Here is an 18,003-nt window from a genome sequence, read left to right as displayed (position 1 = left end):
GGAGCAAAATCGCAGTTTCGGAGCCCCGGAATCAGTTTTTGAGGCAGTTTTTGATGCGCGATTTGCGCCGCAAATCACGCATCGTTGGATATATTAGGCCAAAATGGAGAATCTTTGGGGAATCTTTTCATCACGCCGCCCCCAACAAGCCCGAAAAGGCGCAAAAATGACCCGTTTTCTTCACAGAGCATTCAGAAAGGACCCGAGGACAGTTTGAAGAAGACAAAGAGTTGAACAGCGGCTATTCAATGATAATTTAATGCACAACACCTCACAATAGCAACCAAGTTTTGTCAAAGAGTATCAGAGGAAGAAAAGAGCCAGAGAGTATCAGCCGAGATTTTTTAGGGGCTCGAAGCACCTGTACATTAATGAGCCCCCAGCAAAGTCAAATCAATAAGCAGAAGCCCATCCTTGCTCTCAAATCACAATTAAGGCATTCAAAGCCACAGGACAGCAAGGAAGCAGAGACCCATACACATTCATTTCAGAAGATAATGCACCACACCACAGAGGACAAAATAATTTATTCAGTTTTGATACGGTCGCCCCAACGCAGCCTGAGTTATTTTCATGCATTCATTTCAGATAGAGTTAGGTCAATAAATCATTTTTTATGACCTGATTAGGTCAAGATGTAATAAAAGCAGTAGATAGAGAGTTTTGCCCTATATATACCGCCCTCTGTATAGTTTTAAGGGTTGGTCAATTGAGAATTTTCACTAGAGACTCGCACTGTATGCTTGATTCTGTTTCTATAATCAAAGATTGCCGAAAGTTCAGTGAATGGACTGTTTTATGTGTTGTTAATGTATTTCTGGAGACTGAAGATGGAATTCTTGTGCTGCAACCTGGAACAATAAGTGCTTCTTACCTTTGTTTATTGTTTACCACTATCTAAATAGCAGAAAGAAAGAATAGCTTAGAATTTGTTTACAGCACTCTATGCTCAATTTCTGCTATTTCTTTATGTTTTCATCTGAATGAATTGGTAATGAATATGAATTCCTTCTGGCTCATGTTTACCCCGATTCACCTCTGTTAGCCAATTACCTAGGGATTCTTTACTGCCCCTAGGTAGTGCTCTGTTACTTCCCTTTGTTAAGTTGATTGAGAGATTCTTAACTGCCTCTCATTGCTTAGCATTCATTCCATCCATTAAACCCTGAAAAGTTGTTTCAGTTGTAGCTACTGTAGGAATTTACAGGGTAAGTTCCTCAGAAAGAATACCAAAAGGACACCGCTCACAACCAGATCTCAAATCAATACACCAGTATTTTTGACGTGGTTAAAACCCTCAGAGTGCAAGGAGGGAAACAGTCCACGGCCTGTCCCAACGTGGGTACAGACAATTTATTAATCAAAGAATGAAAATTTACATAAGCTTCTCTCATGCACGGATTACCCGAACAATGACCCTCCATGCGCTTTAAATAGAACTCATGGACCAATCGGGTGTCAAGCCACGGATCAAGTGTCGATAATACCGAGGTGAGAGTGAACCGTCGGATCACTACATATCGTGACCGTCGGATTGTAAGTTACAAAATGTACAACGGTAAAGAAACACACTTTACCTAACTCTATACCTAACTCTAAACTAGACCAAGTTGAACTTAACTATATCCTATGTGTCGGAATATCCTAACATCCCCCCTTAAGAACAACTTGGGATAGGATTGAAGGATTTACAAATATGACACAATAGGAGAAGGAAGGAGGCACTAGAGCCTATCCCCCCTTAGTGACAACTTCCTGAACTCCAAGCATATATCGAAGTTTAGTGAACTTCGCCTCTGTGAGAGCCTTTGTGAAGATGTCTGCAACCTGATCATCTGTTGGACAATATTGCACTTCAAGAACATGGTCATGAATGAGCTTTCTGATGAAGTGCATGTGTAGTTCGATGTGTTTGCTGCGCTGATGCTGAACTGGATCTTTGCATAGCTGAATGGCACTTTGATTATCACACCAAAGTGTGGTTGGATGCTGCTGCTCAAAGCCAAACTCTGATAGGATCTGACGAAGCCACAAGGCTTCCTTACTAGCTTCCACGGCACCACGATACTCTGCTTCTGCTGACGAAAGAGAAATGGCAGCCTGTTTCTTACAAGCCCATGTAATTGGTCCTGAACCAAGAGTGAAGACATAACCGGCAGTAGACTTCCGATCATCAGGGTCACCAGCCCAATCAGAATCAGTGAAACCAACTAACAGAGGAGCTGCTTTGGCACTGTAATGAATCCCAAACTGTACTGTACCTCGAACATAACGAAGTATTCTTTTAGCTGCTTTCCAATGACTTTCACGGGGGTTTTGCATAAAACGAGCAACAAGGCCAACAGCAAAGGAAAGATCAGGACGAGTATGGGTTAAGTACAAGAGTTTTCCTACAAGTTGACGGTATAAGGTAGCATCAACTTCAGGAGAAGTACAAGAGACTGAAAGTTTGACTCCAGACTGAAAGGGAGAAGGGGCTGGCTTACAGTCTTCCATGTGAAAATGACGAAGAATATCACAAGCATACTTGGACTGGGAAAGGGAAATACCTTCCTTGGATTGCAAGACTTGAAGACCGAGAAAATAGTGTAAGTGTCCTAAGTCTGTCATTTCAAATATTTTTTAAGGATAGACTTCACATGGTTTATAAGGTTGGGATCACTGCCAGTAAGGATAAGATCATCAACATAAAGAACAAGGATGATAAGAGAGTCACCCACTTTCTTGGTGTAGACAGTATTGTCAGAATGACACCTAGAAAAGCCAGATTCTAAAAGAAAGCTATCCATTTTGGCATACCAAGCTCGAGGAGCTTGCTTGAGACCATAAAGGGATTTCTTAAGTCGACACACAAGGCTGGAGTCTGTTTGTATGAAGCCAATGGGTTGTTCCATATAGATTTCTTCCTGCAAGTCCCCATGCAAGAAGGCAGATTTAACATCCATCTGATGGACTTCCCATTTTAAAGAGGCAGCAAGGGAAAGAACAAGGCGGATAGAGTTCATTTTGGCAACAGGGGAGAAGGTTTCAGTGTAGTCAATGCCTTCAACCTGTGAAAAGCCCTTAGCAACTAGACGAGCTTTATGTTTATCAACTTTCCCATCTGGTCCATACTTGGTTCTGTAAACCCATTTGCATCTAACAAGTTTGCGTCCCTTTGGTAGAGGAACAAGATCCCATGTATCATTTGTCATCAATGAATGATATTCTTCATTCATAGCTGCTTCCCAATGTGGATGGCCTGAAGCTTCTGCAAAAGTGTCAGGATCATGATTTACTGGAGCTTGAGCCAGTAAAGAAGAGGCTCTTTCAAACTGAGAACGTGTACGTCGCTGATCTGTAGGATCACCGGCAAGATCACCTGCTGCATCCCGAGTAGCACGGACCCATCTTGGAAGTTGAGGATCCTGAGAAGGTGGGGGAGGATTATCATCCTCGCTTTCATCATCAGAAGAAGAAATGTTTTCAAAGATAGAAGAGATAGGAAGAGGTGGCACATCCGCCGGACTAGGCTCGCAGGCCGATTTATTTTCATCAAATTTTACATCTCTTCTAATGATAACATTTTTGGACTTAAATGGAATAAGTCTATAACCTTTTACATCTTCAGAATATCCAACAAAAGTACATTTCTCACTCTTAGGTTCTAAAGCTTTATGCTTTTCATCTGGAATATGGGCCCATGCTTCACTTCCAAACACACGAAAGTGACTTACATCTGGTTTAATGGAACTCCAAGCTTCTTCTGGAGTGATATTCTCTAGAACCTTAGTAGGAGTGCGATTGATTATATAATTTGCACAATTAATTGCTTCGGCCCAAAAACTAAGACTGAGTCCTTTAGATTGCAGCATACAATTAGCCATTTCCTTTAAGGTGCGATTTTTCCTTTCAGCTACACCATTTTGTTGTGGAGTGTATGGAACAGTATGTTGCATTTGAATTCCATTTTCGGTGCAAAAGTTGATGAATGCGTTTTTAACATATTCTCCACCATTATCAGTTCTTAGCTTAAGAATTTGATGTCCAGATTGTTTTTCAACAAATGCTTTGAAGGCCAAAAAAGTGCTAAATACTTCGCTCTTGAGTTTTAAGAAGTATACCCAAGTGCGTCTAGAGAAATCATCAATGAAAGTTAAGAAGTACTTGCAGCCAGAGAATGAAGCAACAGGAAGAGGACCACATAAATCACTGTGCACAAGCTGTAAAGGGGCTGAGGCGTGCCAAGAGGCACGTTTGTCAAAACTGTCCCGATGATGTTTTCCGAGTACACATCCGGAACAAACACCATCTTTGCAAGATACCATAGGAAGACCTGTCACCATATTTTCTTTACATAGATGCTGAAGGGAGCGATAGTTTAAGTGACCAAATGCTCATGCCAAAGTTTGCTCACTTCATCATTATGAGCAACAAATACTGAGGGAAGATGGGATGACCCAAAGTTGTGAAACTTATACAACCTTTTGGAATCATCAGCAAGACCAGTAGCTAGAATCTGTTTAGGATCTTTTAGATCCTTGATTACAACATCATGAGGTGAAAATTCAACAATTTTACCTTCACCTGAATGAGTTATCTGATAGACAGATAGAAGGTTGCAGGATAAGTTTGGAACACATAATACATCATTGAACTGACCATTGTCTAGATGAACAGTTCCAGTCCCTACAACATTAAGAGATCTATCATCACCAACATATATATTTTTGGTGTTACAATCATTTAAAGAAGAAAACATGGCTTGGTTTTTGGCCATGTGACAAGAGGCTCCAGAATCAATGAGCCACTCATGAGAATGAGAAGAAGAAGAAGATACATTTAATGCATAACCAGACTGAGATGATTGACGATGACATGCAGAAAGTGCCGTTCCGGAAGTTGAAGTTGAAGTAGGCTCCAGATGGATGTTATGTTTCTTCATTGCGGCTTCCAAGGCTTCCATCTTCTTAAAGCATTTAGATTCTAAGTGGCCATCTCGATTACAAAAGTTACAATGTCTGTCAGTCCTCTTCCATTTGTTTTTATTGGTCTTGTCATTTTGCTGAAATGATCTTTCATCTTGAGGCTGAGTTGGTTTAGGACCATTCCTTTGAGGATAAGACTTCTTAGGATTCTTTGAATTTGGTTGCTGCTGGGCGGCTAACGCTTTCGAGGAAGAGTTTCCAAGATTAAGAAGACCAAGGTGTAAGAGTTTTTCTTGTTCTCTTATTAAGGAATCACAAAAGGAGTCAAAGGAAGGGGGTTTGTAGTCTTTGCCTTGACAAATGAAAGCTTCCTTGTAGAATGGAAAGTGGAAACAAATACAGAGTAGGCTGGTCCCAACTTAGTAAGGATGGAATAAATAAGGTTACCATCTTCTTTCTTAACTTTAACACCTTCCAAGAGATATCTAAGGGTCTTGAATTTGGACAAGAAATCTTCAATGCAAGAAAAATTATTAGGATCCAAAGTAAGCAACTCATTCTCAAGTTGATGGGCTCTAATTTCATTTTTAATCCCAAAAACTTTAGCAAGTTTTTCTAATGCTTCATGAGGAGTTTCAATTTCTGCAATGTGGAATCTAAGATCAGGAGAAACAGACATTCCTATCAAACCACGTGCTTGATCTTGTCTATTTTCCCATTTTTCGGCCTTGTCTTCATCTTTGGGTTTCTTCTCTTGGTCTGTGGCTATTCTGAAGAGACCTTTACTTCTAAGTAAATCTCCCATGTAGGCTACCCATTGGAAGTAGTTAGTGCTGTCAAGAATGACTTGGCATGGACTTTCCATTTTTTGAAAAAAAACTGAAGCTGAAGATGCTGAAAGTAAGTGGTCCAATGGATAGATCTCGAAAAAATAGGCGGTTTTAAAAAAAACGGCTCTGAAAAAGGCTTCCGGATGAAGAAGTTATGGCTTTTTGAAAAAAAATTGTTGACGTTGCCGGCAAAGTGCGCGAATGTGCGGGAATGAAAAAATCCGCCCCCACAAAATGGAGACTTGAACCCAAGACCTCTACTCTCTTAAAAAGTCTTTGAACCAATTGATCTATACAAAATATTTGAGAGAGAGAGAGAGAGAGAGAGAGAGAGAGAGGGGGGGGGGCCTCGATTTGCGTGCTTGCCTTGGGAAGGCTCTTTTCCCCTACAAAACACAAAACACAAAACCCAACACGAATATGCAAAGAAAAACGAACCTTACGGCTCAAAGTTAGCTTTAGCCAAAAAACTAGAATTTTTTTTTTTTTTTTTAAATCTCAAAGTTAGCTTTTAACCGAAAAACTAAATATTTTTCTCAATGTTTCTGATTTTCCAAGATCACACTAAGGTGCAGGGAAAAGAGCATACGCATGAGAAAAATCCTTTCTTTCTGTTTCTGATTTGCCCAGATCGCACAGAGTCGCAGGGCAAAGAGCATACGCAGAAATGAAAGGTATAGATCCGGGAAAAAAAAAGGCTAAATAAACCGAAACCGAAATAAGCAGAGAGAAAATGACAGTAAACTGCAAAAAAAACACTGTATACCTCCCGATCTGAAAAATGACGCAGCTAGGGCTACCGGAAACCTTTTCGCGTGAAACGAAAGGGGTTCCTCACTGAAACAGATGCTCCGAACGCAACAGAGCAGTCCTCTCGGCCCGAAAGCAGTCAGAAACAACAGATCTAGGAAACGACAGCCGCATGCAGTTCTACCGGCTTCAGATTTGGATCACCAACGGACGCGGCCCTCAAATAGCTCCGATACCATGTAGGAATTTACAGGGTAAGTTCCTCAGAAAGAATACCAAAAGGACACCGCTCACAACCAGATCTCAAATCAATACACCAGTATTTTTGACGTGGTTAAAACCCTCAGAGTGCAAGGAGGGAAACAGTCCACGGCCTGTCCCAACGTGGGTACAGACAATTTATTAATCAAAGAATGAAAATTTACATAAGCTTCTCTCATGCACGGATTACCCGAACAATGACCCTCCATGCGCTTTAAATAGAACTCATGGACCAATCGGGTGTCAAGCCACGGATCAAGTGTCGATAATACCGAGGTGAGAGTGAACCGTCGGATCACTACATATCGTGACCGTCGGATTGTAAGTTACAATATGTACAACGGTAAAGAAACACACTTTACCTAACTCTATACCTAACTCTAAACTAGACCAAGTTGAACTTAACTATATCCTATGTGTCGGAATATCCTAATAGCTACCCTGCTCCATTTGTCTGCCCTGCAACCAAGGAAGTGCATCTGCAGTCCTCTTCCTCGACTCCACGCCCAATGGTTTGAAACCCTCATGCTATACCTGCCTCTTTACCTCAAAACATCAATTTTCCAGCCAAAACAAACAAAACCCCTTGAACTAACTAGCTAGCCTAAAATCCATTATCAAACAAAGCTAAACCTAAAAGAGAGAGCCCTCTCTGACTGTAGGTGGGCTAGAACCTGCAGTCCAAAGTTGGTCTGTGGTTACCTCGGCCGTATCCTTTTCCGCGGAGCTTAAGGACAACCTGAGTGATAACAGTAGCCTTCTGCAGGTAGAAGCCTGTGTACTGGTATAAGTCTGCACCAGTATAGAACTATTGTAAAAGGTATTTCTTACTAAAGAAGATTGAGACGACTTGCAGCAGGTGGTTTTCACCCACATTGGGTTTCCACCTTACATCATGGTGTTCACGTATGCTTCTTGTGTGTGATGATCTGTTCTATTTTACTGCTCCGATTTACTACTCATATGGTTAATAATGTTCTAATGCACTCATTAGAGATCAACTAACTGAATCATATGTTTACTGGATATATACTTGTTGCATCAAATATGAATCTTAATATGGAAAGTGAAAAGTTATATTGATCTAATAATACTGATTCACCACCCCCCCCTCAGTATTATTTCCAACAATTGGTATCAGAGTAGGTCCTTTGAAAGAGGCTTGATCGCTTGAAGGAGATCTATGGAACAATGGGAAAGAAGCTTAAGAAGAAAGCACATAAGCAGAAGAAGATATCTCAGAAGAACTATGACAGTGGGAGAATCGATTGGGGATTAGGTGTAAGAAGCTATTTAGATTCATAATCAGATTCAGAATCATTTCAGAATTAAGATGAACTAACATGTATGAATTTGCTATCCTCTGATGTTACAGCTATCTATCCATTTGGAAAAGATGAAAGTGACAGTGAAACAACTGAGTTTGCTCTTATGGGTGAACAAGAAAGATATCAAATAGAGGCAGAATTTAAAAGTCTTACAGAAAAAATTAGAGATCAGCAAGATCTATTGAACAAAAGGGACTGTTCTTTCGAAAGGGTAGCTACCGAACTAAAAGCTCAACTAGAGGAAGGAAGCAAGGTAAGGAAGTTATTTAAGGACAAATATCAAAAGTTGCAGGATGAAGTAACATCACTAAGAGATGAAGTCAATGAAAAGAACACAACAATCAAGAAACTCAGAGATAGATCCAGTTACTATGAAAGTCTTGAAGTCACGATCCGCTCGCTAAAAGGAGATCTTGAAGAATCAAAGAAGCAGAATACAGATCTACTCCAAGCTATTGAAAAACAGGAAAATGAAGTCATCGGCTTAAAATCTCAGCTGGAATGTTCCTTCAGAATTCGTCAAATGCAGTAGGATCTAAATGAAGAATATGAAAAGGAGATACTCAAACTAAGGCAACAAATGGAAGAAGGAAGAAAGTCTGAAGAAAACTTGAAGAAGCAATGTCTGGAAAAGGAGGAAGAACTTCAGGTTGAGGTAAATATCTTGAAAGGTAAATTAGAAGATAACGATAAGCTTTTACGATTTCAAGATAGTATTAAAGTCTTGGATGATATTCTTAATAGTCAAAGATCTCCTGCTATCAAAACTGGTCTTGGTTTTCATGAATCTATTGAAGGTGAATCTAGTTCACAAGGAGACGCAAGGAAATCTAAAGAGAAATCTAAAATGATCAACAGGGAAATGAGAGATCAACCCCATTAACAATCAAGAAAAGAGATTCTTCAGAGAAAATCTTTTACTCCTAACTATGGAAGTAATAGTCGGTCATTTACTCAAATGAATAATATTGAATGTTATGAATGTCATAATCTTGGACATGTTATAGCTAGATGTAGAAGAAGAATGGTTCAAGATCATCACACAGAAAGATCATCACATTCCAGGTACTTTAATGGATATTGCTTTGCTTGCAACATGTTTGGTCACAAAGTTACTGATTGCTACAGAAGGAATATGAAACATGTAAGATGTTATGCGTGCAACAAGCTTGGACATACAGCAAAGGAGTGTAGAAACAAAGGACGGGCACCATACCAAAAGAAGAAATCATCATCATGATTGAAGATATGGAAGAAGAAGGAAGTTTAGTCAGAAATATGTGGCACAACTCAATATACTCAGACACAGCACATCACAGACATAACAGACTCAGGGGGAGCTGAAAGTGTAAAACTTCAGTATCCTAAGTCTCATATGCAATTTTCATGAAGGGAAGTCACGTATATACGCTATTTAGACACTACAAAGTCGCGTATATGTCAGTCTGAAGAAAAGCAGTGGGGACAGGCTCAGAAAAAGGGTCGGATATGATTCAGTCCATTATTTGCTCTATTGGTTAATAGTTACAGTCTGCTGAGGATGTGTGGAAATGTCTTGATACTTAAAAGTGTTTTGATCCTAACTTGATGATGATGATGTCTTGATGTTTATTGCTGATATATGCATGATTAGATCTAACAGTAAACAGATGGCACAGGTTGAGGGGGATCATATGCCTTTAATATTGCATTGTTGGCATTATGGTTAATAGTGCTTGATGATGAAGATTATATGGCTAAATGATATATCTTGCTATGATGTGGTTATGAGTTGTCCATATGATTCTTGGGGTTACATAGTTGATGTTCAGATCATATTAGTGGATTGATTCTTAGATGGTGCATATATGATGCTTACATGGTGATCTTCATAAGGATAAGGAGAAGTACAAAGCTTGAATACACATCTTCATTACTTGATGATGAGTCACTCATATGTTGTTGTCGTCATACGCATAAAGGTCATATAATACAATATGATGCAGGATTCCTATAGTTCTTTGTTCTCATGTGGATGAGGATTGTTGATGTTGATGATATAAATAAGTCTTGACAAATGACCTTGAGCTCAAGATACAGAGTGCTAGTTGTTGGAGACATGATGATGATGAGTTCTTACCTATATGTTGATACTTATGTATGTTGATTGATGCAGATATTCCCAAGTGATGATACATGGATGATCTTGTTGATAAGATGGCTATGGTGTTTTTCACATATGATATAATGTGAATGATTTTATGATGATGAGTTGATATCTATATGCAGACATACCCTGTCATAGGACATTTACAGGTTGTTGATCTGGAATTGGTTGTACGCGAGTTTCATAAGGAGTATCCGCGTATATACGCTTGTTTCTGTGGAAACAGTCGCGTATATGTTAATATGGAGGAAATCAGTGGGCCAGACTCAGGGTGAGAAGAGTCTGATATGGGTCAGATAGAAACCATCTGGCACAGGTTCAGGGGCAGCAGATTAACTTCTAATAATGCATTGTTGGCATTACCTTAGAAGCTTTTGGTGCTAGCTGTTGTTGGTTTCAGGTGGAACAAATGCAGAAGGAAATCATGATTGCTGATCTGAATGGTGATTGACAGATGCTGCTGCTATCTAGTGACTTTCATAAGTCTTGCTCTAGATATTTTGTCTCTATGTCATGTATCTCTTTTATGGTGTCAAGGTCATGTAACGACCTATTTTGGGATGAAGATGTAGTGTATTTGGTTGTCATATTTCTGATGTATCCCCACTTGGTTGGGTGATGGATATATGTATTGAGTCTTTTGGTGATAGGAAGGTCTTTTATGATGTATAAGTCTTGGTTCTTCTTGAAGAACATTTTTTGCAGATCTTTCCTATAGTCAGGGGGAGCATGAACAGCACAATTCAGCAAGAGCAGAGCTTTCAGCATGTAGCATGGACAGATTGGTACACCTAGGCATATACAAAGGGGGAGCTCATTCAGAGATTTCAGCAGGTACTCAGGGGGAGTATGAACAATGGAATGCCTTTCTAGGAAAGAGAATATCTTGGTTCGCCCTTTGCCCTTGATGTCAAAGGGGGAGAGTGATTTGGTATTGTTGCCATCAAGTCCAAAGGGGGAGATTGTTGGAATTATGATGTATGTGTTGTACTTGATGGCAACCAACTCATAGAAGATCAACTCACTTATATATATCTAGATGAATCTATGGAAGAGATATCATATGACAATTCTTAGTATGACAAGTCCAAAGGGGGAGATTGTTGGCATTACGAGACAAGTGTTGTCCTTGATGGCAAATCACACAAATGATAAATTATAGTGCAGAAAATTTATTTGATAAATTATAGTGCAACAAAGTTTCCTTCATGTAGAGAAAAGTTCACGCACTTTTATGCAGAGAAAAGTTTATTTCATGTAGAGAAAAGTTCACGCACTTTTATGCAGAGAAAAGTTTATTTCAAGTAGAGAAAAGTTCATGCACTTTTATGCAGACAAAAGTTTATTTCATGTAGAGAAAAGTTCACGCACTTTTATGCATAGAAAAGTTTATTTCATGTAGAGAACATTTCACGTACTTTTGTGCAGAGAAAAGTTTATTTCATGTAGAGAAAATTTCATGCACTTTCATGCAGAGAAAAGTTCCCTTCATGCAAGAGAAAAGTTCACGCACTTTCATGGTTGGTTCATGGTATTAGTCTGAGAGTTTTTGATCCTATGGTTTTGGTCCGTGGTATTGCATCCAAAAGTTTTGATCTCACGCACTTTCATGGTTGGTTCATGGTATTAGTCCGATGGTTTTTGATCCTATGGTTTTGGTTCATGGTATTGCATCCAAAAGTGTTGATCTCACGCACCTTCATGGTTGGTTCATGGTATTAGTCCAACAGTTTTTTGATCCTATGGTTTTGGACCGTGGTATTGAGAAAGGCCTAAGGCTATAAAAGAGGAGGGAGATCATTTGGCAAGGCATCATCTGAATTATTGAATATCTGATAAAGTGCTAGATCTGGAATACTGTGATTGGGTTATGGTGCAGATATTGATCTGAGCTAAAGAGGCATCTCACCGATTGATGGAGAAAAAGATCTATGGATAGATCAGGATCAAATGGTTTGAAATGAACTATCTCTATATAGTTGATTATGCTTATTCTAGATATGTATACTGACACTTGTAATGTTCTGAACTGGGTATAACTTAAGTTTGAAATTACTGCAAGTCATGATTAAATATTTATAGATCTGTATGCGGGTTGGCTTTGGTGAAAGTGCATAGTACGCAGGTTTGGTTCATTGTAGTAGCATATACCATTTGAGCTATGATGGTTAAAGTTACAGGTGGTTCAGGTTGTTGATGTGTTCTGAGGACTATTTAATGGTGTCAGTATGCTACATATTCAGTTTGATTGATTATGTTTAGCTTTAGTTTTGATGAATGAGATCTAATAATGGATCAGGATCATAATGACTCATATTTATGTGATCTAATGGACTAGATCGGGTTGCTAACACACATATTATCCTTGTACAAGTAATAATCTAGATATGTCTAAAGTCAGGAAGTGCATCAAGTTATAAGTAAGTAATTGATGACATATACATTGGTTCACTTGGGTGAAGTTGCATATACACGCAGGTTCAACACTTCCAAGTAGCGTATGCACTCTGATGCATGTTTTTGATGATACAGTTGGATCTGGTTATTATTGCAGAGTTCTATTGTCTGTGATGTGACTGTGTTGATTGACAGTGTTACAGTATTGGATAAATCAGAGATTGATGATGCAAGTGTAGTTGATGGGTTTTTCTTGTGCTTCAATGTTGTTGTTGGGTCCAGTATGAAAATTGGATGAAACGTGGCCTTTCAGATTATGATCTTGTGCTTCAATGTATCCAGTTTGAAAATTGATGAAACGTGGTACCTAGAGGAAGAAAGAGAAGGTTGTAGCCTTTGGTAGGTCGGCACCTACGTACTAGTACATTGGAGGGGGTCGTAGCTCCCTTCCAGGAGAGTCTGGAGAAAGAGAGAAGGTTGTAGCCTTCTGCAGGTAGAAGCCTGTGTACTGGTATAAGTCTGCACCAGTACAGAACTATTGTAAAAGGTATTTCTTATTAAAGAAGATTGAGACAACTTGCAGTAGGTGGTTTTCACCCACATTGGGTTTCCACCTTACATCATGGTGTTCATGTGTGCTTCTTGTGTGTGATGATCTGTTCTATTTTACTGCTTCTGTTTACTACTCATATGGTTAATAATGTTCTAATGCACTCATTAGAGATCAACTAATTGAATCATATGTTTACTGGATATATACTTGTTGCATCACATATGAATCTTAATATGGAAAGTGAAAATTTATATTGATCTGATAATACTGATTCACCCCCCCACCCCCCGCCCTCTCAGTATTATATCCAACAATTCTTTCTTAGATTTGAACTTTATGATAAAACTATTAATTCATAATTCTTGTGGGTAAGTTATGAATAATTTTGATATTTTATCCTAATTAATTATATAAATATAATAAAAATTCTTGTGGGATAAAATTTATTATATTTAGTATAATTAATTACAATTAATGTCTAAATATTCTTTATGTGATCCTAATCAATCATAATATATACTATTATTTAATTAGAGATGTTGTGGCTATTCTCTAATCAGCTAAAAATTATATGGATCACTATACATTATTTCTTTTATGCATAAAAATTAGTTTGATGTGAGAATAATTATAATTTGCATAAATAAAACTATAATATTCATGCATAACATTCAATTATGGGTCTCGTATACTCATCCAAAATAGCATGTTTTAATTGGAGCAAAAACAATCAATTCATGCAAATTAAATATGAGCATTGTTAATAAATTTTTCACAACAATTATCTAAATTGCATATAATTAAACCAAATAGATATTATAAGTATAAAAATTGAGAAAAAATTAGACATATTTCCAAATAAATTCCTTAATTCAGAAAATTTTCAAAATATGACATTTAGCCAAACATGTCTATAAACACCAAGGTAGAGATAAAAATTGCTCTGATACCAAATGTTAGCATAATCATGATTCTATAATGTGGAATGAACACTTTAAAAGAATAAAAAACTTGAATGTCTAGGAAATCGTACCTCCAGCCATTGATATTTGCTCACAATCTGTCATTGTTTCTCCCTCCCATTTTGGCACTAGGTACACCTTCAACCTTTTCTCATTAAAACCTTAGATCTTAAAGAAGACAGAAATATGGTAATGCAAAATCCGAGAACACCTTTGAGATCTTTGGTTATTGTCCGGCTTCAATTTTTCCAAATATTCAACACACACAATACGCATGTATAGTCATATATCAACCACCAACAAGCTTTCGCCAGGGCTCACAAGATTGTTGGTATCTTCAAGTGATTTCAGGCATGCAAGTAGTAATTTAAAGGCAAGTGATTCTATGAGTTTTGCAAGTAGCAATTCCTCTGTTGCTTGGGCAGGCAACAGATTTATCAAATCAGTATAATTCCCTTGTGGCAGCATTAAAATTCAGGCCTAACACAACATCGAGAAAATAGTGAACACTGTGATCTCCTCAATAACCAAAAAACTCTCATCCATGTGGCACTTCCAAGCTCTGCTCGCTCTAACTTGATGGTGTAAGGTTGAAGGGGATTGAGTTAGTGAGCTTGGGGACCAAACAAAAGTATTTATAGGCAAGCTTCCATCAAGCTTCTATTGGCTATGTGTCAAGTGTTCCATAGAACATGGTAGAGAACTACAGAAGGAGTAATGAACTACAAGAAATTAATTAACTGCAGTTGATTTCTGTAATTGAAGGAAATGACTGTAGTTGGTTTCTAAATTATCAGTGGCCATTGGGAGTTGTAAAGGGAGCTTAACAAAATGTGTAAGGTCTGTGTTTTACAAATGCTAAGCTCCAAAAGCTTGGATTATTTTTTCTTTATAAGGGAAGAGGAAGTCTCTACTATGATTCGCTCTATTATTATTAATTTAGACCATCCAGTAAACATTGGTCAAATTGTTTGGACCCTTACCAATGATATAATTTGCATAGTGACTTTCAGCAAAAAGTATTCTGATCATGACTTCATTGGCAAAAGAGGAGTGAAGGAAATGATCAAGGAAACCATTCTGCTGCTGGGTGATTTTAATATCGGAGATTACATACCATACTTGGCCTAGATGGATTTGCAAGGCCTTAACCACTGCCTCAAAAGAATCCACAGCACTCAAGACAAGTTGCTAGAGAAAATAATAGAAGAACACGTTGTGCAGAATGACCCCAATGTCCAGCGAGATCTGGTAGATGTTTTACTTGCAGCGTCTGTAGATAAACATATGGAGTTACAAATTACATGAGACAATATAAAGGTCATCCTCTATGTATGTGAAATATTATTAAATCTACACTGAATTTTTTTTTAAATAATAAATGTTTCTAAAAGCCTCTTAACCATCCATAATTTTGAATCTGAAAACCTATTCCAATAATATGATGTTGTATTGATATCATGATGATGGTGACAGAATATGTTGGTTACTGGCACGGACACATCATATGTAGGGATAGAGTGGGCAATGTCTGAATTTTTGAGGAACCCACTAGTGCTCAACAAACTTCAAGACAAGCTGCATCGTGTTGTTGGATTGGAGCGAATGGTGCATGAATCTAATCTTCCTCGCCTCCCTTATTTACAAGCTGTGATGAGGGAAACCCTTAGACTCCACTCACTAGTGTTACTTTCCATTCCCCATAATTCTATAGATGCCTGCAAAGTGTTGGGCTATGAAATCCCTGAAAACACCCAAGTTTTTGTGAACATTTAGGCAACCAGAAGGAACCCAAAGTCATGGGAGGATCCGGAGCGCTTCATATTAGAGAGATTCATGCATGGTGACTACCTAGATGAAGGAATTAAGAGCTTCGAGTGGATGGCATTCGGAGCAGGAAGGAGACGATGCCAGCGAGAGCTACTGGGAATGCTTCTTGTCGAATTTCTAGTGGTGCAGCTAGTGCATTGATTCGACTGGAGGCTTACTGATGAGATGATTGGGGAGGAATTGGGTATGTCTGAAATGTTTACTGGACTCACAGTACCCAAGGCACATGAACTCGTGGCTATTCTGACTTCTCGCCTTGCATTGGCACTTTAATCTCTATACAACTACCTGCTTCACTTCACTTGGAAACTTCAATAAAAGCATAGCTCATAGAGCTATCAAAATAAAATATTTTTAGTAAATTTTCAGTTGGTTGGTTTTCCTGCTTTCTTCGAGTGAAATAACAATGTGCTCTAGATTTACCACTTTTATTGAGAAATCTTTGCCAGGGATTTTAAAGCACGAAATGTATGTATTTGACAAACACTCACAGAATAATGAAAAGTAGGTATCTGAAGAAGTATATATATATATACTTCTTCAGATACCTACTTTTCAAAATTCCGTGAGTGAAAGCATGAAAAGTTCAGTAATCTTTTTCCTTTGTCAACTATTTTTTTTACAAAAATCTTTGCTAGGGATTTTAAAGCATGAAATGTAGGTATTCGAATATATATTTTTTAATTTAAATATAAATTTATTTTTAATTTAAATATAATTCTGTAATCAAGTAATCTAACTTTATTTTAATTATGATGATTAATTTTCAATAAGATGTAATGTTTTTTTGGTAAGTTCGTAAATATTGGTTTACTAAGGTTAAAAGACATTCTTTTACTTTTTGGGTAATGGGAAAGACCAAAATAACACTTGACAGAGATATATTTCTATTTACCAATTTCATAATGTTTATGAGATGACTATGAAACAATGCTAAAGAGCCTCACACCTAAGGATTTGAACAATTATCGGCAAGGCCATTGTCTGCCCAAATTCTTTCTAGGAAACAAAATTTCCAAAATAATGTCAATAGGATAATGATGAAAATCTAAATTATTTTGCATATTATTAAATTAACTATAATTTAAAGACTAAACCATAGTTACCAAATTTGACTGTGCTAACAAAAAAATGGAAATTAGATTGTTTGTTTCATTTCGTTGAATAATATGTCATTCGAAGTTCAGTGCAGGACTGATAATATAGGGTGAACAATGCACATTTCAATAAAATGTTGAAATCAAGTTTTTAATGAAATTTCATGTTAATATATATTAACCTACGGCAGGACATATACGAAAAGCTATAGCATCAGTTAGAAGTTCGCTGATAATCCGCCATCAGATGATTTACAAGGCAGGGTAGTTTTCATCCAGACTATGATGTTGTTTTAAGGTATATATAACTAACACAATCACATTTACCAATGTGATCGATAAACACTGATAAGCGTACATGAAACATATATACAACCACATTTTCCAATATGATTGATATAGGCCAATAAGCTTAATAATAATAATAACAATTGATTATAATATTGTAATAATATTATATTCTTATTATATTATTATAATAATATACAAATATAATAATTATTATAATAATAATATAATCAATATTATTATAATAAGAACAATAAAGACAAATTATTTATTATTTATGATAATTAATAACTGTAAAGATAATAGAAACTATATTCTTATATAATTATATATTTATGATTATTATATTAATATTATTATAGTAATATAAATTCATATTATTACTATTATTATTCTTAGCCTTTAGTATTTTAAATAGTTATCTTAGGGTTTGTATACATAAAGTTAATTATTATGAGTATTTAGGATTATTAATAACTATATAAATATTATCAAACTGATTTAGGATAATTAATAACTCTACAAATAATAGCAACTATATTCTTATATAATTATATATTTATGATTATTATAATAATATAAACTACTATTATTATTATTATTATTATTATTAGCCTTTAGTATTTTTAATATTTATCTTACGGCTTGTATACA

Source organism: Pinus tabuliformis, chromosome 1_1, assembly GCF_031772625.1.
Source record: "Pinus tabuliformis cultivar Carrire ecotype Pingquan chromosome 1_1, CPIR1, whole genome shotgun sequence".
NCBI classification, from domain to species: domain Eukaryota; kingdom Viridiplantae; phylum Streptophyta; class Pinopsida; order Pinales; family Pinaceae; genus Pinus; species Pinus tabuliformis.
The sequence above is the reverse complement of the archived record's forward strand: the minus strand, read 5'-3'. Positions refer to the sequence as shown.